This window comes from Leopardus geoffroyi, chromosome C3 (assembly GCF_018350155.1).
Source record: "Leopardus geoffroyi isolate Oge1 chromosome C3, O.geoffroyi_Oge1_pat1.0, whole genome shotgun sequence".
Classification (NCBI taxonomy): Eukaryota; Metazoa; Chordata; class Mammalia; order Carnivora; family Felidae; genus Leopardus; species Leopardus geoffroyi.
Window position 1 is genome coordinate 139,858,923 of NC_059338.1, and position 26,850 is coordinate 139,885,772.

The following is a 26,850-nucleotide window of genomic DNA, read 5'->3' on the forward strand; positions in this document are numbered from 1 at the left end:
AGTAACCCACTAGAAATATTTCATTCAGGAATCAAGATTTTCCTTACGAGTATGAAGCAGAATACTAATCTTGTGATACTTACCAGTATTCATGCAGACCCTCTCTCTTTCCTTAACATTTTCTCCTGTCTTGGTCTTTTCTAAGCAGCAGCTAGGCTCCTTTATTTGTACTCAGGAAAGGAATGTGGCTGCAAGGGAGTTGGGGGTATTCTCTTCTGGCTTTTGAGTTTTAAAAGCAGGCCTAGAGATAAAAAGAAGATACTGATGAATAGACAAAGAGTGGGGAGATTGCATCAGTAAGAACACAGCTTCCTCTCTCTCTTCCACAGTCTGTACCCTGGCAAGCAAGAATCCGCAGGCTTGAAAGGAATTTCAAGAGATGAGGCGTGTTGCTGGAGTCCAAGAGAAAAGTGCTGTCCCTGCCGAGTGACAGGTGTAGCTCCATGCCCCTGGGCTTACCTCTGGGGCGGGCTCTGTGCCCTCTGCAGTCCCGAGGAAGCAGAATGAGTCCCACAGGCCCAAGGATGGAGACAGGTAGAGGAGAAAAACCCTGCTCAAAAGAGGCACAAAATAGGAAAGGGAAGTCTCCAGAGAAACCCTCTTGGACTAATTCAACGTGGCCAGATGGGTATTGATGTCTTAAGTGACTGAGGGGACAGATGACACTAAGGACAGATGAGCTCTCATCTCAGTATCTTGGCTTTATGCAAACAGTAGAGAAAAAGAGGGAAAGATACTGAATAGACCAAGACAAAATTTTTGCCAGCCTGGTAAAATGATGCCTTGAACTGGAAATCCAGTTGAATTGTAAAAATTAAGTTACGTCTCTCACACAAGTTTGTCGATGAAGATTCTGGCCTAATGGACCTGATTTATAGAGCTGGCCTATACAGCTCAATTTTACTCAATTAATGTTTATTGAGTGCCAATGGAGCCAGGCAGTGTTCGTGCCCATGGGATGTCTATGGCTCAGTACAAGGTAGGTACAAAAAAAAATTGCAGGTCAAATAAACATTACCAAAATGGAAGTAAGTACACAGGATCAGAGACTGAAAGTATTTAAGCTATATGTTGGTACAGTAAACATCTCCCTGGGGAAATTATGTTTAAACTGGAACATGAAATATAAGAAGGAATACACTCAAGGCAAAATGAAATCGAGAGAAAAGCGGTAGAGGGAAAGCAGAGGGAAGAGCTGTTTCAGGATTGAAAGTGAAATCCAACACAGCCAGTGAATAGTGGGCATACGAAAGAGTAGCCTTGGACTTGAAGAAGTTTTGTTTTTATTGCATTATTTCTTTGCGAGGTAAGTTGACTGGAAAATAAGGTAAGGTCGCACACTTAGGTCTAAAACAAGAGGGAAAGTCTAGCCACTATTTAAAATAGCATTCTATCACAATGTGCCAACTGAGTTTGTGATGACTGATAGCTTTAGAGTAAAAATGTTTCACTCCTACACCTTGTGCCTATTTCTAGACATTATCTGTAGCTTTATATTATGTCTAGATGGGAGTTCTCTGAAGGTTTTAGAGACTATGCTCTTGTAATTATGTCACTATCTTTCACAACATTCTATGGTGTTTACAAGTATAAATGAATTCAGAACTTTAAACCACTTCCATTGGAATTCATTACATTTCAAATGTTTTTTTAAACTTTTTTTTTTTTTTTTTTTTTTGAGGGGGGGACACAAGTGAGCAAGGGACAGAGAGAGAGGGAGAGAGAGAAATAATCCCACAAGGGGCAGGGAGAGAGAAAGAAGCAGGGCTTGTGCTCACCTGAAGCGGGGCTCAAGTTCACCTGAAGCAAACTCAAGCTCACCCAATGTGGGGCTCAAACTCACAGTCAGAAGCTTAACCATCAGAGCCACCCAGGCGCCCCTCAAATGTTTCTTTTGATCAGAATATAGTAAGTTGTGTACACTTCTGGGTCGGCAGTCACCATCAGCACATTTATTGTGTCATATCTGTGTGGGTTAGAAATTTCGAGCTTAAAATGCATTCTTGCATTAGACTAATATTATAAACAGTGACTTACACCAGGATATGCCTCCTGTAATAATGGCGAATTACATTTTTCTGCATGGGACTTTTGATTTGGCTCACCTGTTATTGTTTCACACAGCATCCATCCTCTTTCTGTTTCTGTTACTTCTATTCATTTCCCCTCCGCACTGCACAAAGTGTCAGTTTGCCAAGCCCCATCTGAATCTCACCAGTCCCACCAAACCCCCTTCCTAGTTTAGGCTGTCACCATTTCTCACATTGACTAATGCCTCTGAACTGCCTGCATGCTTTCTCCCACCAACCGTCCTTCACCCTCCTGGCAAAGTGTCAGATCTTGTTGCCATCCCTCTCCCCTTCAAACCCTTCGTGGTTTCCCCTCACCTAGAGCAGTTGTCTCGAAGCTTCACTGACCCCAGAAAAACAGTTTTGAGCATTCATCCCCAATACAGTCAAATTCATTCATTCATTCATTGTAAGCTCTACACCCAACATGGTGCTTGAACTCATGACCCTGAGACGAAGAGTCCCATGCTCTACTGACGAGCTAGCCAGGTGCCCCCAGCCAAATGTATTGTTTAATAATTTGTATATTTGTGTCACTGTACTAATAATAGGTGTCACATAAATTACCTTTTAAGAAGAATTTTTGAAGATAGAAACTAAACTACATACAAATAAAAACGGTAACTTCTTCCACACTGTAGTGTATTATATTGAACATAACTCCTTTTGTACACGTCTATCTTATGTTCTTCCCTTTAACTCCTACCAACTCACACACACATGCGCTCCTACCTGCTGTCCTCAATATACCATGTAGAATTCTTTCAACGTGCTACATGCACTCCTGACTCTGTATCTTTGCACAGATTATTGCTTCCGCCGGGAAATCCCTGTGTGCTCCCTTTCTCCCTAGCCTTTTCTTTGAGGAACTCCTACTCATCCTTCAGGGGCTCGTTTCCATTACAGTCTTCCAGGATACCTTCCTTGATCCTATTAGGTGAGGTCAGACACTTTGTCTTCTCTAGCACCTGGGCATCCCTTGTATTGCCCATGTCCCTGACTGGCTCTTTAAGCTCCTTGAGGATAAGGACCAGGGATTCCATCTGGATGTCAACTTCGCCTAGCATATTGCTCACATTGGTGGAAAGCAAGCTGGTCAAAAAGGTGGTCTTGTAACATTTTCTGCGTCTTTAAGAATTGTTACCTGTTTTGCCTTTTCTTTTAGCTCCAGGAGAAGGATTGTACTTTTTTTTTTCAACGTTTATTCATTTTTGGGGGGACAGAGAGAGACAGAGCATGAACGGGGGAGGGGCAGAGAGAGAGGGAGACACAGAATCGGAAACAGGCTCCAGGCTCTGAGCCATCAGCCCAGAGCCCGACGCGGGGCTCGAACTCACAGACCGCGAGATCGTGACCTGGCTGAAGTCGGACGCCTAACCGACTGCGCCACCCAGGCACCCCAGGATTGTACTTTTAAAAAATGTGTATTTAATTATTAGAGAGAGAGAGTACATGCTCACGTGTGTCTGTGCGTGTGAGAGAGGGAGAGGGGCAGAGAGAGATGGAGAGAGAGAATCCCAAGCAGGCTTGGTGCTGTCCGCATGGAGCCTGACGTGGGAACTGAACTGTGAGATCCTGACCTAAGCCAAAACCAAGAGTTGGACACCTAATGGACGGAGCCACCCAGGCGCCCTGGATTGTTTGGTTTTTTTTCTAATTTGTTTTTAATGTTTATTCACTTTTTTTGAGAGACAGAGACAGAGCATGAGTGAGGGAGGGGGGGGAGAGCGAGGGGGACACAGAATCCGAAGCAGGTTCCAGACTCTGAGCTGTCAGCACAGAGCCCGACGCGGGGCTCGGACCCTCGAACCCTGAGATCATGACCTGAGCCAAAGTCGGACGCTCAACTGACTGAGCCACCCAGGCGCCTCCGGATTGTTCTTTTTTATACTAATTTATTTTCATCTAATTGTAACCGCTCTGCACTATTCAAAAATTTGATATCCAATAATGGGTAAACTGCAGAAAGGTATGCATGATATTAGATTACAGAGAAATAACACTTATGTTTTATATAGAAGAATCTTGGAGAATATAATCTCAGGTATTAATAAACATTTTATTTCAAAAATAGGCTTGTATTATTAAAACACTTCCTGCTCATTACAGAAAAATCAGAAACCACAAATAAATAAAATAAAATAAAAGAGTAGTAAAATTTCATCATCCTAGAAACAACTGCCTTGTGGGAGAGAATGGAAGGAGAGGAGAAATGTATAGGAATTGATTAGTGACTGACTAAGAAAAGGGTAGTCTTGACAAGATTTTGGGAGGGAGACATAATAGGTCAAACTAGGAGGGATATTTAAGCTATATGCTGGTACATAGGAGGGATATGTACATAGGAGGGATAATTTGAAATAAATGAAGAGTTTTTTTTTGAAGTAGCTAAGCCAATATTCTCCTATCTCAGATCAAAGCACAATTCATCCCTTCGGTTTGCTAGTTCCCAGGGTCCCTGGGTGGCTCAGGTGGTTAAGCATCCAACTGTTGATTTCGGCTCAGGTCATGATCTCACAGTCATGAGATGGAGCTCCACATCAGGCTCTATGCTGAGCTTGGAGCCTGCTTGGGATTCTCTCCCCCCCGCCCCCTGCCCTTCCCCACTTGCGTGCACTCTCCCCCCTCTCAAAATAAATAGATAATAAACATTAAAAAATATTAATTTACCCCAAATCTCAATAAATGAAGCATGCATTCCCAAGCCTTTATTTCCAGTGCCATTTTCTTCTGATACTCTATTGCAGCCCCGTTACACTCCTCAGGCTCCCCCCAGATTTGCCCCTAACATCCTCTTGACTTTACATCTATGCACATCTTGACTTTACATCTATGCACAAGTTATTTATTATCATGAATGCCACCAATCGTGGTCTGACGAAATATGCTCCCCTTTCAAAGCTCATCCAGAATGTTTTCTTCTTCGTGGAGTCTTCACAACCAACCCCTGTCACCCTCCTACGAGGAATCTCTTCTCCTTGACCCTCCATAGCACTGTGTATTTTGTTAATGGCCTCTACGTTCTGGTAGTGTGGAAAGGGGGCAGGGCAGTGAATTTCCATATGTGCCACACTTCGTAAACTTAAGAGCACCGTGCAAATCTATGATGTTACTATTGTTTCATCCTCAGAGCCAGTTTATATAAGCGCCCTTAGGGCAGAGACTCTATCTTATGCAACTTTTCGTCCCCGCTTCCTAGCATGATGCCTAGCACATAGTTATTTAATTAATACTTGTTCAGTAGCACATAACAATTCTTTTCTGCCTTTCCCTAGTACTCATTCTTCAGGAGTGGCCTTGGGTCATAAGGAAATGCTTCTTGTCTTTATGAACCCATTATCCACAAATTTTACAAAAGATTCTGTGCTGATCATGAGCACTGAGAAATGCACCTTCCTCACTGGGTTTGTGTGCAGGTGCAGGTGTATAAAGTTGTTTATTTCCAGGCATAACACTTTTGATGGGAAGATAATGATGAATTTTCCTGGGCCCTTTCGGTTTAAACCAGTGTACAGATTTGTGTTGGCATGGTTGAGGGATCCCGATGTAAGGCCTTCTGTAAGGCCCTCAGAATACAGGCAGAGCTGGCCAAACTAGAGAGAGGTAGCAGACATTGGTTCTGGGGGCGGCACCTTCCCGATACCTGCACTTGCTTTGCTGTATCTGCTACATGTTCCCTTATACCTCAGATCGTGTTTCGTAGCACCATCAGAAGGATTTTCCCGGCCTTTAGTTGTCACAGGAGGCAGGGAGTTTCTTCCATGCTGGCATTTCAGATTATCTTGTCCCTTAAGACCTTCAAGGACAGGTGGAGTCCAGCATAAAATGAAAACGCTTGGATCTCTCAGTCTACCAGCTACTTCTAGACCATATTGGACTACCAAACAACATAGATTTTAAAAAAACATTATTTTCAGTTTATTTATTTATTTTGAGAGACCGTACAAGTAGGGTGGTGGCAGAGAGGGAGGGAGAGAGAATTCCAAGCAGGCTCCACACCATCAGTGCAGAGCTGGAAGCAGGATTCAAACTCACGAACTGTGAGACCATGACCTGAGCCGAGATCAAGAGTCAGTCGCTTAAACGACTGAACCACCCAGGTGCCCCATAAGTTTTTATCTTTAAAATGTGAGTTCTCAGGGAGAAGAGTTTGAGACAAATCATCACTAGATACAGAATTACACTGTTAGATTTATTCATCAGAAAATTTCCTTCATAGATGTGCATTCATTCATGCATATGTACTTACAGAAACGTGTTTGCTTCTGCAGAGACCATTCCTTTAGATCAGCACACATTTACTGTAGTCTTATTTTGTGCCAGACTCCCTTCCCTCTCAGCTCCTGAGGATGAAGAGTTGAAGGAATTGAAGCCCTTGTCCTATAGAACTTAGATACACCTTGTAATATGCTCAGGAGCTCACAGTGATTTGGAAAAATAATTGCAATTCACCATGAAATGTAAGATTATAGCTGCAAAGTACGACAGCAGCTCAGAGGAAAGCAACATCATCTTAGTCTAAGAGAATCAAGGAAAGCTTCGCAAAGATGGTGAGACTTTTGAAGGGTAGTCAGGGGGTCAACAGGCAAATGCTGGAGGTGAGGGCATTCTAGGATCGGGAAACAGTCTATATAATTGCACGGGGGTTTAAAGTTGCATGGCAAGTTTGAGGTGCTACGGTAAGTAATGTCTGAGTGCCTCAGGGGGTGTGCAAGGTGAACGACTGGAATACCAGGTAATACATTAGAATTTCTGCAAAGAGAAATATAAATTAAATGTAATTAATTAATATATTAGTAATATATTAGAATATATTAATAATATACTAGTAATACATTAGAATTTCTGCGAAGAGAAATATAAATTAAATCTCTACTGAGATGCCATTTCTCTGTCAGATTAGCAAAAATCCAGAACTTATACACACCCTTGATGAGGTTGTGTGGAAACAGGTGCACTTGGCACTGCGGGTGGGGGTGTAAATTAATTAGTACAGCTGCTAATTACAAAATTACAAAATTACAAACACACATAGCTTTTGACCCAGTAATCCTCCTGGTAATTTTATGATAATATTTTACATATTACGTATCTATATCTATATCTAAATAAACACATAACACACACACTCGCAAAATGGCATGTAGAGTATAGGTGTTTCCTTGTTGCATCGTTTGTAATACTTTTTTATTTATTTATTTTTAAATTTTTTTTTTTAACGTTTATTTATTTTTGAGACAGAGAGAGACAGAGCATGAACAGGGGAAGAGCAGAGAGAGAGGGAGACACAGAATCTGAAACAGGCTCCAGGCTCTGAGCTGTCAGCCCAGAGCCCGACGCAGGGCTTGAACTCATGGACCGTGAGATCATGACCTGAGCGGAAGTCAGACGCTTAACCAACCGAGCCACCCAGGCGCCCCCGTTTGTAATGCTTTTGTGATTCATCCATGTTATTGCACATACTGACTTCATTCCTTGCTGAGTTGCATTTCATTATATACATATGTTTATCCATTTACCAATTAATGAGCATGCACCTTATCCCAAATCTTGGCTATTACAAATAGACATTTGCCCACTGAAGTTTCCGGTGTTTTCATTCCTCTTGAACACATGTGTAGGGGTGGAACTGCTGGGTTGAATAGTAATATATGTTTAAGTTTATAAGAAACCCCTGAACTGTACTTCTAAAATAGCAGTATCATTTTGCATCCCCACCAGCAATTTATGAGAGTTCCACTTGCTCTATATCACCAATTCCTATTGTCATCCCACGTAGGCCCACTTAGACATTCTAGTAGCTGTGAAGAACTATCTCATTGTGGTTTAATTTGCTTTTCCTTAGCGACGAATGGTGTTGAATATCTTTCTGTGTGCTTATTTGCCACCCACATTTCTTCCTGCGTGATGTGTCCAAATCTCTTGCCTCTTTATTGGATTGTTTGTCTCCTTATTGGGTTCCGGGTGTTCTCTATATATTTAGGATGCAAGTCTTTTATCAGACATATATTTTGGAAGCGTTTTCTCCCAGTCTGTGACTTTTCTTTTCCTATTCATAGTAGTACCTTTCAGAGACCACAAGTTTTTACTTAAGTCTAATTAATTAATTTTGTTTTTTAGGGTTCATGCTTATTGTTTCCTAAGAAATCTTTATCCAAAGCAAGGTCATAAAGATATTCTTCTATGCTTTCTTCTAAAAGTTTTATAGTTTTAGCTCTAATATTTAGGTCTATCATCCTTTTGGGGTCAAATATGTGTACATTGTGTGTATATATTAATCTTCAATAAAAATTAAACAACAAAAAAAGTTCCGGCTATGCCGTCCTTTATTTTGATGCGACTTATAGTATTACTCCACCTAGTGGTTACTTGAAAACTCACACCTTTAATCTGTTCGTATTATGACGTTTTAAATATAAATACAAAGCAGAGTTTTTTGTTTTTGTTTTTTCAAAATAAGTGTTTTGAAAACATATTTCTGGAAATAATCATTTAACTTTATTTTGAAACAATATAAATAGAAGCGCCTGGGTGGCTCAGTCGGTTGAGCATCTGATTCTTGGTTTCAGCTCACATCATGATCCCAGGGTTGTGGGATCAAGCCCCACATCCGGCTCTGCACTGAGCATGGAGCCTACATAGGATTCTTTTTCTCTCCCTCTGCCCCTGTCCCCTGCTTGTGCGTTCTCTCTCTATGAAAATAAAAAAATTAAAGTAAATAGATATAAATATGTCACCTGTAAAATGTCTCTTATCTCTACACACTTGGAAAACTTGGGAACAGATTTTTCTAAGTTATTTTAACTACTTCCACTTTAAAATGAGGCATGCCCACGGGATTCAAGCACTTTTTTTTTTTTTAATTTGAAAGTACAGCATTTTCCACTTACTTGTCAAGAACAGTGAATTGATATTAGGGAAGGTGAATTTTTACTAATGATTTTTCAATAAAAACTTCTGAGTAAGTGGATCAAATTGAAAAATGAATATCTACATTGAAAAATGTATCTATCATTGAAAAATAAATCTACATATCTTTGTGACCTACTGTTTTTTAAATAACCAAGTGTCAAAATAAGCTTATTCTCTTGGGTTGCTATATCAAACTGATAATCCAAGATTTTAATTTTTTTAACATGTATTTAATTTTGAGAGACAGGGAGAGACAGAGCACAGACAGCGGAGGGGCAGAGACAGAGACAGAATCTGAAGCAGGCTCCAGGCTCTGAGCTGTCAGCACAGAGCCCGAAGTGGGGCTCAAACTCAGGTACCGTGAGATCATGACCTGAGCCGAAGTTGGACACTTAACTGACTGAGCCACCCAGGCGCCCGGATAATCCAAAAATTTTAAAGTTGATTGTGCATATTCATTTGGCACTCACCAAAAACATAATTCATAGTAAGAGCCTTGGTGGCTCAGTTGGTCAAGCGTTTGACTTCAGCTCAGGTCATGATCTCATAGTTGGTGGGGTCAAGCCCCATGTCGGGCTCTGTGCTGATGACAGCTCAGAGCCTGGAGCCTGCTTCAGATTCTGTGTCTCCCTCTCTCTCTGCCTCTCTCCCGCTCCTGCTCTGTTTCTCTCTGCCTCTCAAAAATAAATAAAAAACATTAAATTTTAAAAACTTAATAAAAAATAGTAGAGCAAAAAGGATTTTCATACCATTAATAAAATAAAATAGGGGCGCCTGGGTGGCTCAGCCAGTTAAGTGCCTGACTTTGGCTCAGGTCATGATCTCATGGTTCGTGAGTTCCAGCCTGCATGGGGCTCTGTGCTGACAGCTCGGAGCCTGGAGCCTGCTTCAGATTCTTGCCTCCCTCTCTCTCTGTTCCTCCCCTGCTCGCACTTTCTCTCTCTTTCTCAAAGATACATCAAGATTAAAAAAATTAAAAATAAAATAAAATGTTTTTAAAGTATTTACTTCCTATTTATGCTACACTATAAAATGCTCATCTGTATTTCATAATATATATAACTTATAACTATATAAATATAATTAGATGTACCTTTGAGCAAATTATTCAATCTCTCGAGGTTCCTATATTCTTACCTATAAAATAAGTGGCTTTGATTACATAATCTGTTCAACTTGCTTTAAAATTCTTTGATTTTGCAATTCTATGCCTGGAGATCCTCTTTTTAGCCTGTATGTCTACATTTTTTAAATGATACCATCATCAGCCTTCTTTCACGTGCTTAAAAACATGTCAGACCTACATTTTTTTTTTTTTTTTTGGGGAATTCTGGCAGCTCCTTTCCCCCTGCCTGAGGTCAATCCCAAAGTTATGCAAGTATCCTTTGAGATTTAAAAACAACTGTTTTTCACTGGAGAATAATGGAGGCAGGGGAGATCATTTCTATTGTATCAGAATGAAGCATGAGAGAGGGATTTACCGAAGGTGGTGTAAAACAAAAATAAAAACAGATGTGGGGAATGACAGAAGAATTTATTTTGAGCAAAGAAATGACAGATCTGGTGATAGGTTGCAGATACGAGGGATTTTACAGAGAGAAGAGTTAAAGATAATTTAGAAGATTCTAGCCTTGGAGATTAGAAGAGAGGTGATATTATGGACAGGTTTATGAACATATTAAAATGATGCCCATTTGTGAAAGGAGAATGTTGAGCTCCATTGCAAAAAAATTTGAGGTAATTTCGGCACATCCAGTTTTCTCTGCTTCTTTATTAGAAAACAAATCAGATTAAGGAAAAAAATGGGTTAATATCCGTAGTGGATAAAGATCATCTACAAATCAATAGGCAAAAAAATACATTTCCAAAAGAAAAATGGGCAAAGACAATTCCCAGGAATTCATCAAAGAAGACACTCAAATGACTCAATCTTACAGTTTAAGAAATGTGAAATTAAAATAATAATAGCCTGTAATATAGATGATCAGGATAGGCTTTTGCCATAATTATATTGCTTCTTTGGAGAAACAGTTCTTTTCTCTCATAGAATTGGACACGAATATGCTTAGAATATATTTGGAAGCTATGACTTATGTGCCCTGGCTTATGGGAACCTGAGAGGGAGAGAGAGACAGGAAGCCTGGCTGGGGCACAGCAGGTTGATGTGACATAACAGGTGGTCCAGTAATGTAGCTGAGAAGGGCTGACAATTGGAGGAATTAATGATGACCACATCGAGTGAAAAAGATAATCTTTGGCAAATTGAAATGATATGTCTCACTTCCTAAGATGGAGAAAAAGGGATGGACGTACATCCCCTTAAACCAGCTAACCAGGGATTCATTAATGTAGTAAATCCCAACACAGCCAGAGGAGCTGACAAAGCACCAGGGAAATACTGAAAAGCACCAAAGGTGCAGAACCCCACGTGTATCAGCACAGAGCATACAGCTTGTCAGGTACACTCCAATCTAAGATACGGAATTTTGTTTGAAAATCCAGAGGCTGCTCTAGGGATTCGGAAGAGAATAAAGTTAGAGAAAAAACATCAGGGTGCCTGGGTGGCTCAGTCGGTTAAGCATCTGACTCTTGATTCTGGCTCAGGTCATGATCTCACAGGTTCTTTCAGTTCTAGCCCCGCATCGGTCTCTGCGCTGACAGTGCAGAGCCTGCTTGGGATTCTCCCTCTCTCTGTCTTTGTCTCTGCCTCTCTCTCTCTCTCTCTTTCTCTCAAAAATAAATAAATAGGGGCGCCTGTGTGGCTCAGTCGGTTAAGCAGCCGACTTCAGCTCAGATCATGATCTCGCAGTCCGTGAGTTCGAGCCCCACATCGGACTCTGTGCTGGCAGCTCAGAGCCTGGAGCCTGCTTTGGATTCTGTGTCTTCCTCTCTCTCTGCTCCTTCCCCGCTCGCACTCTCTCTCTGTCTCTCAAAAATGAATAAACGTTACAAAACAAAAACAAAAACAAAAACATCAAAAATAAATAAATAAACATTGGGGAAAAAAAAGAAAAAAAAAGTCAGGAAAACCAGCAGAATTTCTCCAACTCCATCTGATATCTATAGAAAAATTAAGGGACAAAACGATGATGAAGAAATTTCACTTTAGCAGCTTCACGACTTTTGGCGGTGTATTTTATGACGTTTTAGTCTTCCCAACAGTAGTACAGTTAATTTCCTAGCCTCATTCTGTGTGCATTGTACTGACGATTACTTATATGTCTTTAGTGACTACCTGCTATTCTAACTGAGTCCTTGAAGTGCCTGTTCATTTCGCAGAGGCTGAAATTCCCGAAGCCCCATTACCATGCTGTGTTGAGTGGAATCTCAGGGCCGGAAGTTCTCTCGCATATAGGCTTTGGGAAGACATGTTTTTAAGTTCCAAGGGGACGCTGACCTTGGCCTCCAGTGTGCTTCCTTGGATCATCTATCTCCTTGGAGAGATAGTGGACTTCATTCAGAAGCAATTGTTTGCTAGGCTTCTCAGTGTTCACAGAGAACGGCAGTTTTCTGAATTGTCTGATGACACATTTGAGTCTCTATTTAAACGGCGACATAGGAAGTCTGTCGTTCAGGTAATGGTCAAGCATGAAACATGAACTCAAAGGTTGCTGCAATGTTATGGAAGCCTTAGCTGAAAGAAGTAACGTTCGGGGAAGACTGACCAGAAAATTTATCTGCTGTGGTGGTGTCCTGCCCAGATCCCCCCTTCCCCGTAGAACCGAGGCACCCATTTCCTCAACCACCCCGACTCTTGGCTGCTGATGGCTCACAGACCTCCCGCAGGAACTGCACTCAGAAGAAGTTGTTTTGCCCAAGGTTACCCCACCTCCCCAGCAACAGCCTGCAGTTCCTGGTTGGGGTGGGGGCCACAGATCTCCTTCCCTCGTCTCCGAAGGGTGATCCAGCTGTGAAGCTCAAGCTGGCTCTGGGATTGACTGAGGCTTCTCTCTCCAGCAGCTGAATCATGGCTCAACTCCTGCCATCTTTGCTTCCCTGGTCCCCTAGGGGTGCTGTTTCTGAGAGCAATCCCTAACACCTCCAGGAAGCAGATCGTCACAGCACGTGCTCCTTCCAGAGAGCCCGAACTAAGATATACTCCAAATATTCTTTCAGATATTGTCGACTCAATCCCTGGGTCTAGTTAGACCATGAGAGAGGTGGCTTTCTTGGTAACTTAATATTGGCCACCCTAGAATTACTTAGTTCAATTTGCTTTGAGGGGTCTTACACCTGCCTTTGTGGACTAAGGCTGTAAAGATCAGCCCCGCGAGACATGTCATTATTTCTACTCTAAGGTTCTTGTTACTTCTACAGTTTCATTTTTAGGGAGTTTATCCTAAGGAAGTAATCTGATTTGCAGGCAAAGATGCATAAAGGTAATGATTAGAACAGTTTATAGCAAGGGATTAGTGGAAAGTATATATTCACCATATATATAATAGTTAAAATTGAAAAACACATAACAATATGAACAGTTTTACCTCATTTTTCAAATGTCCTACATATGTTCATAGATGAAGACACCTGAAATTTGACATGACAAGTCAGGACATTAGATACAGATACAGCAATTACCTACATAGAGGTGAAAGTCAACACGACATCATTCTTACAATTCCATAAAATTATATATATTTGACACATTTTTGTTTAATTTTGGACAGAGTCTAATAAAATGTATATAAAAGGTAAACACTTTATTGAGTTGACATAATACAATTTAATTTTTAAACAAATTCTAATCTGTAAAAATTCTACTAATGTATAATAAAGGAGTTTTAACGGTTGTGATAGGTCAATTCTAATACCCATAAAATGCATTTCCATCATTACTAAATGATTTTCGTATCTATTTAGTTTAAGTCAACAAACACAGATGCGGTTATTATTTATTGATAATCTCTCTCTGTACTAGTTATTTTATTTGCACTATTCATATCAGCACTATAGAAGTCAACTTTATTCCCATTTATTTTATTGAGAAGAAACTGACCTTGACCTTCAATAAATTTTACTACTTAGCTGAGGTTGAGTAACTAGTTCATGGAAATTTGGTCAGACTCAAACTGGAGGTAGTCTTTTTCAGTTTTTTTGCTCTTGCTAATTAGCCAAAACATATGTTCAATTTATATGTATTTTTAGTGGATTCATCCATGAAACATTATTATAGATAAAAATTTAATAGCTTAATGTAGCAAAAGAAGTGCTAAATGAAAACAGTACTATGACATACATTCCATTTTAAAATATAAATGTATAGGGGCACTCAGGTGGCTCAGTCCGTTAAGCGTCCGACTTTGGCTCAGGTCATGATCTCGCAGTTTGTGAGTTCGAGCACTGCATCAGGCTCTGTGCCGACAGCTCAGAGCCTGGAGCCTGCTTCGGATTCCGTGTCTCCCTTTCTGCCTCTCTCCCACTTGCACTCTCTGTCTTTTTCTCTCCCAAAAATAAATAAACATTAAAAAAATATACAAATAACACTAAATAAATAGTAAATATTAAATATAAATAAGTATTAAAATAAAATTTTATTTTAATAAATAAAATTAAATATAAATATTAAATATAAATAAACATTAAAAATAAAATATAAATGTATAGACATGGACATAGAAAAATGTTTGAACTGGTATACATTCTTGAATGGTGGAATTATGAATGACTTTTATTCTAGTGTACTCATTCTTATTTTGTAAAGTACATAAAATGAGTATTTCTCAATTTGTAACTAGAAAAAAATGGGATTTTTTGTACAAATATAAGGTTGTTCCTTATTTTTCAATAGAGCATATCAATCTCCTTAATTGCTTTAGGAACTGCATTTTATATTGAGCTTACTTTTAAATGAACCCTTATTCACTTTACATTTTATTTTGCCCATCCAAGGGGGATAGAAAAACCAATTGATTTCTTCTAAAGTTCCACTAGGTGGTGCTATGGTGGAATGAATTGCTTTTTTTTTTTTTTTTTTTTTTAATCTACTCGGTTCTCAAACTTTTGATTCTGTTTTGCAGTTCAAGGTGTTATTCTTCCCCCACCCCCCATCAATCTCTTCACTGATTACATATAATAAAAAATTTATTGATTTATGCTAAGTGATAATATAAACGATGGTCTCTTATAAACATTAAAGAGATGTACATCCAACTCTGATAACTGTGAGTTCCTTGGAAATAACTGGAGGTATCTGGACTATATTTTGTGAAGCATAATTTACAATATAGTGCTTTAAGAAATTTGGATCAGTTGGGGCGCCTGGGTGGCTCAGATGATTAAGCATCTGACTTTGGCTCAGGTCATGATCTCACAGCTTGTGAGTTCGAGCCCAACATCGGGCTCTGTGCTGACAGCTCAGAGCCTGGAGCTTGCTTCGGATTCTGTCTCCCTCTCTCTCTGTCCCTTCCCCGCTCATGCTCTGTCTCCCTCTCTCTCAAAAATAAATAAACATTAAAAAAAATTAAAAAAAAGAAATTTGGATCGGTAATTTTCCAATTACCAGCAGTTCTCAACTTTCAGATTTTCAGCTATAAGAATCCAAAATTATGACACACTGACGATTACATGCATGTGATTATGTATGACATTTAGAGTAGTCTGTGCCAAAAGCCTAATTTTTCTGGCCCAGACCCTCTTTGTCAATGAGGCTCAGGAAATTTCCCTCTTCGCTGTACATTTGCCCTGCAGTGATCTCTCTGGCTCATGGCCTCAGACACCACAGAATTATGCTAATAGATGCTCCTCAGCTCTGTTCCTAGTAATACTATCAATAATACAAGTGAACTTTAATGCCATTAGTTGTAATATTGTGCCATTAGATAGATTTGGCAACTAAAATGTATGTCAGATTTTATCACTTCTGAATAAATTTATGTAGTGTGTATAAAAGGCTGATGCAGTGATAGGCAGGATAATGACTTCCAGCCATCCACATCCTAATCCCTGGAAACTGTGAATCTTATACGACAAAAGGGACTTTGCAGATGTGATTAGATGAACGGTCTTGAGATGGGCAGACTATTCTGGATTATCAGGGTGGGCTTGATTTAATTACAACAGTCCTTGTAGGAGGGACACAGGAGTAGTCAAGGTCAGAGAAGGCCATGTGATGATGGAAGCAGAGATTGAAGTGATGTGCTTTGAAGATAAAGGAAGGGGCCGTAGCCAAAGAACACAGGCTAGAAGCTAAAAAAACACAAGGGACTAAAGGCTCTTTTAAGAGCCTCCAGAATAAAGCAGCTTTGCAAACACCGCCACTCTAGCCTAGTAAAACTGATTTTGGACTTCTGGCCTCAGAATGGTACAAGAATAAATCTGTGTTGTTTTAAGTTAGTGGCAGCCAGTCACAATGGCAGTAGGAGACTGATACTGCTTAAGCTACCAACCTTATTAATATAGCATTGCTGCATCAGTATCCTAACCTGCCTATTTGGCACAGTTATTAATTAGTCCAATTTTTCTGGAAGATGGGGTAGCAACATGTATCAAGATATTTTAAAGTGTTCATATCCTTTGACCCAGTAATGCTAGGTGGCTAAAGAAATAGCTATAAATACATAGAAAGACCTAGGTGCAAGGATGGGCAGGCATTACAAGGACATAATAAAGATTAGAGGAGATATTAATGAAATAGAAAAATAAAAGAGCAAACAAATACCCCACTTTCAAAAATGAACAGAAGAGTGTGGCAAAAGATCAACAAGAAAATGAAGATTTGAAGATATTATAGATCAACTAGACCAAATAAATATCTATAAAATAATCCATCCAACAACAAGAAGACATATTTTTCTCAAGACCATATGGAAGATTCTCCTATATAAATCATATGTTAGTTGACAAAAAAGAAGATTAATCAGTAATATCACTATAATCAATGTATCAATAAATTAAGATTGAAATCAAACAAAGATCTTCTCTGACCACAATGGAAGTAGAAATCACTAACAGAAGGAAAACCAGAAAATGCACAAATCTGTAGAAATTAAACCACACGATCCTAAATAACCAATGTGTCAAAGAAAAGCATCATAAAGGGAACTAGAAAGCACTTTGAAATGAATGAAAAGTAAAACACAACATATCAAAATTCATGGAATGCATTGAAAGCAGTGCTCAGAGGGAAATATATAGCTGTAAATGCTTGCATTAAAAAAAGATCTCAAGTCAGTAACCTAACTTTCCACCATAAGGAACTGCAGTTCTAAAACAAAAAAGCAGCAAACTAAACTCAAAGGTGGCAAAGGGAAAAACATTATTAAGATCAGAATGAAGATAAACAAAATAGAAAATAGAAAAACCGTAGAGAGAATCAATGAAACTGAAAGTTGGTTTTTTGGGGCCGCCTGGCTGGCTTAGTCTGAAGAGCATGTGACTGTTGATATCAGGGTTGTGAGTTCAAGCTCCACGTTGGGTGTAGAGATTACTAAAAGAAATAAATAAACTTAAAAAAAGAAAACGGTTCCTTGAAAAGATCAACAAAATCGACAAAAGTTTAGCTAGATTAAGAAAAAAAAGAGAGAAGTCTCACATTACTAAAAGCAGGAATCAAAGAGGGAATGTCACTACAGACATTACAGAAATAAAAAGGATTGTAAATGAATCCTGAGAACAAATGTATGCTAACAAATTAGATAGCCTAGATGAAGTTGACACAGGGAAAGACACAAACTCTCAAAGCTGAAGCAAAAAGAAATAGAAAATATGAATAGACCTACAGCAAATAAAAAGACTGAATTGGTAATCAAAAAAATAGTTCACAGGGACGCCTGGCTGGCTCTGTCAGTAGAGTGTGTGACTCTTGATCTCGGGGTCATCAGTTCGAGCCCCACGTTGGGCTCAACATGATGACTCAAAAAAAAATTTTTTTTAAACATCTCGCAAAGCAAAGCTCAATCCCATCCAAAAGCAATAGAACACACGTTCTTCTCAAGTGTACATGGAACATTCTCCAGGGTAAATTGTATGTTAGGTCACAAAACAAGTCTTCATATATTTAAGAAGATTGAAGTCATGTCAAAAATGTTTTCTGGCCACAGTGGTATGAAACTAGAAATCGATTACGAGAAGAAAACGGGAAAATTCACAAATATGTGGAAATTAAACAACATGTTACTGAACAACAGTGGGTCAAAGAAGAAATCAAAAGAGAAATCAAAAAATACCTTGAGACAAATGAAAAGGGAAATACAATATACCAAAACTAACAGGATTCAGCAAAAGCAGTTCTAAGAGAGAAGTTCATAGCAAGAAACACCTGCCTCAAGAAACAAACAAACAAAAAAATCTCAAATAAACCACCTAACTTTACACCTCAAGGAACTAGAAAAGAGGAAAAAACCTAAGGCCAAAGTTAGCAGCATTTTTCTTTTTTCTTTTCTTTCTTGTTTTAGATTCCACAGATCGGTGATACCATGCAGAATACGTCTTTATCTGTGAATTATCTTGCTTAGCATAATGACCTCTGGGTCCATCCATATTGTTGCCACAGGCAGGATTTCCTTCTCATTTATGGTTGAATCATCTCCCATTGTATATATATACATTTTTTTAGCAATACAAACTTAAGCAAACCCTATTTGGAGGTACTATCTGAACTTGGTGAATTTGCATAACTGAGCTCCAGAAGGAACTCAAAGGGCAAGGCTAGGTAAACACATGCCCGAGTTGGTCTTTGGATATTTACAACACTGGGGAGTGTACCAAAGGCCACCACTGAATAAACAGACTGCAGATGCTGATTGCCTCATTCCTTCCAAAATCTTTACATATCCACATTTATTCTTATTTCCCAAATAGGACAATTTACATATATGATTTTCATACAACAGAAAAATTACGTATTAACATTTACCTATGAAACAAGACAAACTGGCACCGTTCATAGTCTTAATCTGATGTTAGATAATAACTACAGTGCAAGAAATGTCTTCCCTCATATGCAGGTGCTTTCTCAATTGTCACTCTACTGCTGTCATCCTGGTTGTTGGGGATAGGAGATCTCTTAGGTTAGGAGTTCTTGGTGTTGATTATACAGACCGTGGGCTATATAGATGTAGCTACTTACGTTAATTTTCCTTTCCACCATACAGAAGCATTTCCATGCGAAGATTTTAAAGTTTTCTTTCTCTTTTCTTTTTTTTTTCTTTCTTTTTTTTTTTTTTTTTTTGAGAGAAAGAGAGACAGAGTATGAGCGGGGGAGGGGCAGAGAGAGAGAGAGAAAGAGAGAGAGGGAGACACAGACTCTGAAGCAGGCTTCTCACTGCCAGCACAGAGCCCACCTCGAGGCTCAAACTCACCAAACGCGAGATCATGACCTAAGCCTAAGTCAGATGCTTACCTGACTGAGCCACCCAGGCGCCCCGAGTTTTACATTTTCTAATGGATATAATGTTAGCCATATAAATGCTCTCATTTAAGGTATTATGGGAGAGAGCAAAATTTAGGTTGATAGAATCAGAATGTTTTAGAGCTTTAAAGTTTATACCTCAGAAAGTATCTAGTCTGGTTCTTTTCTTTTTCTAGAGAAGGAAGAGAGATTGAATGAGCCTCTGTCATGTAAGTTTTGAAATAAGCTGTTTTGGGTTAGCCAGTCTAAAATAAAGTTTCACATGATCTCACACAGTGCCTGGCACACAGGCATCACTTTACAAGTATTTGTAAAAGAAATTGCTGCTGCTGGAAGATGTCAGAATGATTTCTCTCCAAATAGACTACCAATCTCTACGAGACATAATATATGAAGTGCTTGGAATGATTCCCGGCACATAGTTAGCAGGTATGTGTGTAATAGAAAATCCCATTCCGCAGTTCAACATTCAACGAGTACTGAACTACGCGGTGGTCATCTGTCCTGGATGTCAAGGGCGCTGAATGGAGGCAAACAGGATTCCTCGAGGGGACAACTGGCGGACGTTAGAATCTCAGTGCAGTCTCCCTTTTACGATGAATGTTATTTATCATAATTATAATTTGCACCCGAAAACTGCGACTTTACTAAGAAAGGGGTTAGGGTTATGAGCCAGCATTCTTTTTTTTAAATTTTTTTTTTAATTTTTTTTTTAATTTTTTTTTCAACGTTTATTTATTTTTGGGACAGAGAGAGACAGAGCATGAACAGGGGAGGGGCAGAGAGAGAGGGAGACACAGAATGGGAAACAGGCTCCAGGCTCTGAGCCATCAGCCCAGAGCCCGACGCAGGGCTCGAACTCACGGACCGCGAGATCGTGACCTGGCTGAAGTCGGACGCTTAACCGACTGACCTGGCTGAAGTCCGACTGCGCCACCTAGGCGCCCCTATGAGCCAGCATTCTTAAGAGACTTTGTGGTTCCTTCCTCTTAAGAGATTTCGTGGTTCCTTCCATACGTTGTGGTTTGCAAGTATTAACTTACGGGTCTTTTTGATGAAATGAGGTTTAAGGTAACTTCAACAGCCCAGAAGCTCCAATTACATATCTAAAGCCTTAAGTAACAGGTCTGTGTGCCTAAATAAGTGGCATTCAGGTCACCAGATACTATGTTAACAGATGTGGACATCGGCTATTGTTATAATCCCTTCCTTAACTGACTGTATTTTAACAGGACAGAATTAAAACTACCCACTGAGGATGTACATTCCTGCATTTAGGCTAAGTGGAACTTAGAAAAGCTACATTTTAGGGTTTTTAAAGGTGACGTTTTTGAGCATTTCCCTTTTGAATTGTTCAGATAGCTCCAAGATATCTCCTTGATCAGCATGGTAGCTCATCTAGATGGAGGGCCTGTATCATGCCACTTTTAGAGTTATTAAATCTGTAGGCATAGATCTGAAGGTAATCGATTACCTTCAGTCAGTGATTCTCAAACTTGCTTTATCCTAAGGATCCCCTGGGTGTCTATTACAAATGCAGATTTCTAGGCGTCCTCTCTGGAGATTCTGATTAATAGGTCTGGATGGGGCTGGAAATCTCTGTCTCTAACAAAACCCCAGGTAAATTGTTCCAATGTCTGTTCCAGCTTGGGAAATAGAATCTTCATTACCATTTGCTAAACAAAAAGGCTGTTATACTAAAACTCCTATAGAGAACTTCTTCTGTAGCTACTACCCCCAACCACTAATATCTTAAAAGATTTAACTGGTTCGGACCATCAGGGCTTGATGCTGTACCTCTCACATAAAAGATTGTAACAGGGATAGATACTGGTAAGTAGGAGTTAGAGTCATAATTTAACTCAAGACTAAGAAGTGAACAGAATCAAAGTACACGTAAAGCTGATATATTATTTTATCAAAGCTAAGATGTCATTGATTGTAAATGGCACCATTATCATTTAGGAAGAAAAATATTATGATACAATGCTTTCTTATCATCCAAATACTTTATTTTATATTTATAGAAAGAGCTTTTCAAACTTAGGAATTTTTATCCTATACAACTCAATAACTCTTATTAATACATAAGAAGGGAAATACTATATTTCACTGGGTCTAAAACACATTTTTTAAAAATGTTTAATTTGAGAGAAAGAGAGAGAGAGAGTGTGTGTGTGTGTGTGTGCCTGTGAGTGGGAGGAGATTCAGAGAGAGAGAGGCAGAGAGAGAATCCTAAGCAGGCTCCAAGCTGTTAGCGCAGAACCCATCATGGGGCTCGGTAACATATACTGTGAGAGTATGACCTGAGCCGAAATCAAGAGTCAGATGCTTAACCAACTGAGCCACCCAGGCACCCCTAAAACACATTTTTCCCACATTTTTATGTTGCTAAAACCAGGAGGTATATTATAATCCATGATGCTATAGCAATGCATCATAAGTTAATGCATCTTTACTTCTATTATATATATATGTAATATATACCATATGTAATACTGTATTATAATGTATAGCACCTTAGATTCACTGAAAGAGGGTATTAGCACTATATTGTGGTTAGTGCACTCCTAAGCTTCTGCCCGTCCAGGGACTACCTCTTTTGTATCACTCTTTAATTCAGAGTCATACATGTGCACGGTTTGCCACTCAACTATTATTCCCTGTGGCGTCAAAATGCAGCATTTGTTGGGGCGCCTGGGTGGCGCAGTCGGTTAAGCGTCCGACTTCAGCCAGGTCACGATCTCGCGGTCCGTGAGTTCGAGCCCCGCATCAGGCTCTGGGCTGATGGCTCGGAGCCTGGAGCCTGTTTCCGATTCTGTGTCTCCCTCTCTCTCTGCCCCTCCCCGGTTCATGCTCTGTCTCTCTCTGTCCCAAAAATAAATAAACGTTGAAAAAAAATTAAAAAAAAAAAAAATGCAGCATTTGTTAGAAGAATCCATGGAAGAACGAAGTCCATTGGTTCTGGATTCTAAGCCAGGTTTACAATGAAATACAGCTACTTTATTTTGACATTGGGGATGTTGAGACCCCCAAAGTCTCTGACCCATGACCTTTTGGTCTGTACTCCCAATCTTTTGGTTGATGGGGGATAAAAGATTACACCAATTTTTTTTTTCTTTTCACAATGGTTTCTTCTTTTTACAATTTTTTTTAAAAGTCGGCCCAACATGGGGCTTGATCTCACAATCCTGAGTTCAAGAGTCTCATGCTCCACCAACTGAGACAGCTGGGCACCCCAAGATTACAGCAATTGCAGCCTCTGTGGAACACAGTGTGTCAGTTTCTAAAAAGGTTAAACAGAGAACTACCAGATGACTCAAAGGCCACATCTCGCTGTATATCCAGAGGACTCAAACAGCTACTTCTACACCAGTGCTCGCAGCAACAATAGTCAAAAAAAAGAAAAAAAAAAAAAATAGAAGCAACACAAATGCCCGTGGACAGAAGAATGGATAAAGAAAATGTGGTATGTACAAACAATGAGATATTATTCAGCCATTAAAAGTAAAGCCATTTTTATATGTGCCACAACATGAATAGATCTAGAAAACATTCTGTTTTCTACTTATATGAAGGTACTTATATGAGGTATTAGAACAGGCAGGTTGATAGACACAGAAAGTAGAATAGAGATTGCTAGGGGCTGGAGAGAGGGAAGTTATGGGTTAATGGCTACAGAGTTTTGGTTGAGGATAATGAAGAAAGATTTAGGTCTAGGTAGTGGTGAAAACCTTGACAATGTAGTTAATGCCACTTTATCGCACACTCACCAAATGATTAAATCAGCAAATATTTCCTCATGATACGCTTTACCACCAAAAAAGTTCATGGCACTCTTTTCGTTCTGGATTTTCTTCCATGTCACTCACACTCCTTCTGCCAGTCTGGCCCTTTAGGGTGTGCAGCAACATCTGTTATGTCACAACCGTGGTCGGACGGAGAGCGGCTGTAAGCCACGTACATATATCCCAATTTCAGAGATGTAAAATGCAGGAAAGTGTGTGTCTCAGCAATGAAACGAGGTTTCAGGGATTTGGGATAGAGTTGGGGTTCACTGTTTAAGGTCAGAAAGGAAAGAATAGATTCTGAACAACTCATGTCATCCTGAGATCATTCACTGGGGACACGGATGGTGAAGGAGCAGACTCAAAATTAACTGATTTAGATTAGTAGTCAGCTAAGTCAGAGTCGCAAAACAAGGAATGGGCGTAAGCGTTTTGGTATATTAGGGTCAGGGTTAGGGTTAGCAAAATATATATTATGAATCTATATGACCATAAACAGACCTTGAACACACAGAGCATACTTATCTTAGCCTAAATTTTTACTCACTTACCCTATACTTTCACGTGTATTATCTCATTCGAGTTGAGTCCAGAAATATTGTCATATGGTAAAAATGATCCCCACTGAGTGAGGAGGAAAGCTAAGTCTTTACTGCTCAGGTATTTCCTGAGTAGCACAGATCTGGTGAGAAACAGAATCTCATTCCAACTCTTAATGTACCTCCAATGCCCAGGGCTTTTCAGCCACAGAAAATACTGCATCATCTGTTACCATTGAATGTAAGGATGTTTGCGTGATTTAGTTCTCTGAGTCCAAATGAGTGAAAGATATGTACTTGAGTAAGGAGAGGTATTCTAGGATTCATTCTCGGCTGCTGTATGTTCAATTGAATTAGAGTCAATTACCATGTCCCCCTGAGAGCAGCCTACATTATCACAATGTTCCTAATATGCCGGTGGCTCAGGTAGGTAGATATGTAATGTCAGGACCTGGCTTTAGTCATTCTGCTCAGCATGTAAGAGCCGAGTGGCATTAGGCTGCATTGCAATCACCTCTTGAGATCCAATTTTCTCCTTTCTAAATAGGGATAATATTACCCCACACTGAAGCTCTGTTACGAAATTAGAGATAATGTATGTAAAATACCTAGCACGGTATCTGGAAAAAATGGTAGGTATTAGTAATCTGAATATTTACTCAATGGTTTTATTTTTAGGCATAATGATACTACATTGACCCAATCGGTCATTTCTGTATTAAAATCATTCGCTTTCCACAATTTAAATTCTTATGAAAAATGATCGCATGTTTGATGCAACATAGCATGGTGGTTAAATGTTAATTATACTTAAGCAATCTGAACTGGACTAATACCAGCTGTGTGGTGTTGGGTAAGTTACTTAATGTCTCTGTTCCTCAGTTTCCTCCAAAATAGCATGGGAGTAATAGAACCTACCACGCAGGATTGTGATGAAAATTAAGTGACTTAACATGTTTTTTAAAATTTTAATTCCAGTATAATTAACATACAGTGTTATATTAGTTTCAGGTGTTTAATACAGTCATTCAACAATTCTATACATTACTCAGGGTTCATCATGATAAGTGTACTCTTTAACCCCCATCACCTTTTCACCCACTCCCCCACTCATCTCATCTCTGGTGATCATCGGTTTGTTCTCTATAGCTAAGAGTCTGATTCTTGGTTGGTCTCTCTTTTTTTCCTTTGCTCATTTGTTTTGTTCCTTAAATTCTACATATGAGTGAGAGCATATGGTATTTGTCTTTCTCTGACTGATTTATTTTGCCTAGCATTATACTCTCTAGTTCCACCCATGTCATTGCTAATGGCAAGGTTTCATTTTTTTTTTAATGGCTGCATAATATTGCAGTGTGTATAGACCACATTTTCTTTGTCCATTCATCTATCAATGGACACTTGGGATACTTCTGTAAGTTGGCTATTGTCAATAATGCTGCAATAAATATAGGAGTGCATGTATCCCCTTGAATTAGTGTTTTTACATTTTTGCGGTAAATACCCAGTAGTGTGATTACTATACTGGAAGGTAGTTCTATGTTTTTAATGTTTATTTATTTATTTTGAGAGAGAACAAGTGGGCACAAGTCGGGGAGGGGCAGAAAGAGAGAGAGAGAAAGATAGAATCCCAAGCTGGGCTCTATCTCATGACCATGAGATCATGACCTGAGCTGAAATCTAGAGTCAAACGCTTAACTGACTGAGCCACCCAGGCATCCCAGGGTGGTTCTATTTTTAACTTTTGGAAGAACCTCCATACGGTTTTCCACAATGCCTCCACCAGTTTGCATTCCTACTAACAGTGCATGTGAGTTCCTTTCTCTCCACATCCTTGCCAACACTTGTTGTTTCTTGAGTTTTTGATTTTAGCCTTTGTGACAGGTGTGAGGTGATACCTTATTGTAGTTTGGATTTGCATTTTCCTGATGAAGAGTGATGTTGAGCATCTTCTCATGTGTCTGCTGGCCATCTGTGTGTCTTCTCTGGAGAAATGGCTGTTCACATCTTCTGCCCACTTTTAATTGGGTTATTTTTATTTGGGGTGTTGAATTGTATCAGTTCCTTATATATTTTGGATACTAACTCTTCATCAGATATGTCACTTGCAAATACCTTCTCGCATTCAGTAGGTGGCCTCTTAGTTTTGTTGATTGTTTCCTTCACTGTGCAGAAGTTTTTTATTTTGATGTAGTCCCAATAGTTTAATTTTGCTTTTATTTCCCTCACCTCAGAAGACATGTCTAGAAAAATGTGGCTATAGCTGATAGAGAGATTACTGCCTGGGCTCTCTTCTAGGATTTTTACGGTTCAGGTCTCACATTTAGGACTTTAATCCATTTTGAGTTTATTTTTGTGTGTGGTGTAAGAAAGTGGTCCAGTTTCATTCTTCTGCATGTAGCTGTCTAGTTTTCCCAATACCATTTGTTGAATAGACTATCTTTTTCCCATTGCGTACTCTTCCCTAAATGAGTTAACATTTGTAAAGAACTTAGAATACTACCTGACACATAGTAGGGTATATACATCTTTGTTTAAATAAACAAACTTTTATATAGGCTTTTACACATGTCATTTTCAAATAAATGCCAGCAGTAAGCGAGGTAATATTCCTAACAAGGGGAACAATTTTTACTCTACTAATCCACATGATTCTTGATGCACAGCTAAAGAATGGCATGCATGGTTCAAATATGAAGAAATAAGTACCTAGTTTACGTATCTAAACAAGTGCCTGGTTCACGGATGTGAGGATCTTTGAGGAGAAGCTGGGTCCTTTGAGACCAGTTCCTGTGCTCCAACAGGTGTATACCATGACCCTTCCCCCAAGTCATGCCCAGAGGTACCTGCAGCCATTTATCAGAGTAAGAGAACAAGGATAAAGAGAAAGACCTAGTGCATGGGAGGGTTACGAAGGTAATCCCCAGGGCCCCAACATACCACCGTGGTCTCCAGGCAGAACGGGGCTTGTGGAGGTCAGGTGATAGATGAAGTCTTCACCTGAGTTTATTTTACAATGGACCTGATGAGATAGGAGATTGATCCTATGGTCATTTCCTCACTTTGCAGAATATATAATACAATTAAACATATTTAGTATCTGGCAGAATCCCCATATTGTTTACGACCCACGGAGTAAGTGCTATCATAGAAAAAGCAAACAGAGGCCCTTGAAACTGACCACCCTGCTCCCC

The 26,850-nt window shown here is 39.5% G+C and overlaps 1 protein-coding gene and 1 long non-coding RNA gene across 4 annotated transcripts in view; one reads left to right on the plus strand and one right to left on the minus strand.

The window, feature by feature from the left end:
* Positions 1-26,850, plus strand: part of TTPA (alpha tocopherol transfer protein) — a 60,814-nt gene that overhangs the window by 9,775 nt on the left and 24,189 nt on the right. The window lies entirely within an intron of this gene.
* On the minus strand, positions 1,787-26,678 carry LOC123586185. The gene is made up of 3 exons (XR_006706659.1): positions 26,597-26,678; positions 6,319-6,412; positions 1,787-1,966 (listed from the first exon to the last, which is right to left on the minus strand). It is a non-coding gene; the product is annotated as an uncharacterized LOC123586185 (long non-coding RNA).